Here is a 3,188-nt window from a genome sequence, read left to right on the forward strand (position 1 = left end):
TCACGATATGAAGGATCTCGATGACAGTGTAGACTCATGAATACATTCTTCTCACTCTCATGCTCACTTACTTGAGTCTTGAAACAAGTTATTAGAAATTGTAGAAGACTCCTCCAAAGACTCAAAGGGACTTTCCCAAAAGACTCAAAAGATATCTCAAGATTTGACTTTTAACTCTACCTTGAATTTGAATTATGGATTCAAGGTTATGATTCATATTTTGAATGATTTCTAGATGTTTAGACGGAGTTTAGAGAGTTTAGAATCGATAGGGCTTGAATGTAACCTTCTAAAGGACTCAGACGGGCAAAACGACGGAGAAGGGGTGGGGGCAGGCGACCATGGCGCACTAAGTGGCGCATGGCTACAGAGGTATGGTTGGGGCGCACTGGCTGGCGCAGGGTGCAAGGCCCCAATCCAGAAAACCCCGACGACTTTTCTTTCTCGTTTTCTGACCCTAACTCGCCTAGAATCGAACGGTTTCTTTCACAATCACTTAGATTAGAATACCCAACCAAAGTACACAAGAATATACTTAAAATAAACTTTTAAATCCATACGATTATCTTAAGAACTCATTGAAACCCCAACAATCAAGATTACAATAAGTAATTTCAAGAAAACACTTCAAGAACTCAAATCCTTCAATTTTAATAACGAATTTGCACTGAAAATAACATGATTGGCGTGTGGGTGAATGAACCTAACACTATGAGAACTCAAATACCTCTTAGGATAAAATCCTAGGGAAAAACCCTCGAAGATTACAAGAATCTTGATCGTGTTGAACCTTCCCTCTTTTTTCCTCTTTTCTCTTCTTTTTTCCTTTTGAACTCTCTTCTAAAACCCTAAGCATATTTGGATTTATGAAAACCGACCCAAATCAAATTTGTCCCCAAAAGATTACTAAATTTCGTTTTAAGCTGATTGGGTAAGGAAAAGACCAAAATACCCCTCTTTAGTTTGGATGGTAAGGCCCTATCTAGAGAGGCTGCACTCAAACGATCATATCTACCTCATCCGAGGTCGAAAATTAGCAAACTTGGTGGTGTTAGAAAGAGGACTCAAAGATATTTCATTTTACATCTTATGGGTCTCCTAAATCATCCTATTATAAAATTTATGGTTATTTGAAGTTGACCCAAAACTTAGAAGAACTTATGAATGACCTGACTAAACTTTCTTTAGTTCTTTTTGGAACTCAAGGTGCTATATCTAGTGACTTGACCGTAATACTTAAGAAAATTTTAAATTCCTCGGTAAAATCTTACTCACAACGAAGCATGGTTTGAGTCTTAGCTCAAAAAAATTCCGGGGTGTTACACTAGCAACCCAATACAAATGCAAGAAGAAAAAGCATAAGTAGGTCTCACAAAAATATGCATATCAAGGATCACCATAGCAGTAGTGGTGGTTATCACACAATGAATTGTAAGTGGAGATGATCATAGATTGATCGAAGAGAAATGGCTACATTAGTTTTTGAACTGCAATGGAAAATCAAGCATTTGGATTCATCACAAAATAAGGATAGGAGGTATGGAAAGACAAACAAGGAGAAAGGAAATACAAACAAAGACAAATTGTTGTGGTCAGGGATTAGTGGTGATGCAACAGTTGCCACTAGTACTGAATGAGAGAAAGAACGAGGAAGATAGTAGGGAGAAGGAAGGTCTGGAGAATGATCGCAACACCTCTAGGACTACTAAGTAGAGGCAACTCTATCAAAGGCATCCTCAACATATGGTGGAACAGCAAAGCTAAGAATACCACTCATAGATACCTCCCTAAAATCACCCTTATTATTGTGTGATGGAAATTATGGAAAACAAGGTGCAACAATAAATATAAGCATAAATATATCAATATCTATCGAATATGCTATCATGTTGTATTCCAAGTGAAAATCTCAATGGGGTAGAAATTTAACACTATAAACTGGAGTTGGTCATGGCTGAAGGTTTGTCAGGTAGCTGAATCCTACAAACCAAGATTCAAGAGCATTATAGTGAAATGAATCAAATCATAAGCTAACAAATGGAAATTCAACGCGGATGATAATTTTATTTCTCTATTAACAAAATAGGGATTGAAGAAGTTGTTAGGACTAGAAATGGATAAATGGTCATGGCCTTTGCATCACCAATTCATTTACACACTAACAACCACTTAGAAACTCATGCAACCATACATGGTACCCTATGGTGTTTTAATCAACATTGTCACAACTTTGCTTTTGAACTGGACTCCCTACTATTGTTAATATGATTCTTAGCCTTTATTAGATTTTGTAAAAGCTACACAAGATTATTCATAAAATTGAGAAGAAGGTGGAGCTCCACGGTATCATGGTACAACAATATTGCTATAAAGAAGGTAATACAATTAGATTCCCTTGCGAAGTATGCTAACAATGTCACCAACAATGAACTGTTCCTCCCGTAAGATGATCTCCCTCAAGAAACTAAAGGTGCACTCTGAATAGACAGACTTTAAATGCCTAATTTATGGATCAAACCTAAGAAGCATTCAAATTGAATTTTCGAACCCCCTTAAAATTGTGAAGGAAATGCTACTAGAGGCCCATCATTCAAGCTACAGAGTAGCCCTCCTCCCCTCCCAATGTGTACACACATCTTGTGTCAATAAGTTGTTTGTTAATTACCCCGGGGTCTAGGTCAATGTCCTCCTTGGATGTATTCATTTCTTAGTAATATGTAGGGTAGGAGTCTATGCCAAATTCTCTACCACCTAGGGAGCTCATATCATGGGTGATAGAGTTGAAAAATAATAATATAAAATAAAATTTCAATTATAAATGATTGAGGGATATCAAATTAAAATTTTCAATGCCAAATGGATATATATAAAAATCAACCTTTGCCTTGGTTTTCATAGTATATATATATATATATATATATATAAAAATCAACCTTTGCTTTGGTTTTCATAGTTCATACAAAATTATCAATGCTAATCAAAATTTAATTAAAAGCTTGACGGTTCAAAACCTTGATAATATATATGTATTATATTTGTTATTTATTGTCATCTAAAATATAAAATTATATTACTCAAATGTCTTTGACTAAGAAAATTGATTCCTTTGTGGCATCTTGAACACTCCTTTTTGGTAACAAAGTAGGAACCACTCAAAGTGCGCTCTTATACCCTAGTATATATATATA

The sequence above is a fragment of the Solanum tuberosum genome, unplaced genomic scaffold, assembly GCF_000226075.1.
Source record: "Solanum tuberosum cultivar DM 1-3 516 R44 unplaced genomic scaffold, SolTub_3.0 scf00432, whole genome shotgun sequence".
NCBI lineage: Eukaryota > Viridiplantae > Streptophyta > Magnoliopsida > Solanales > Solanaceae > Solanum > Solanum tuberosum.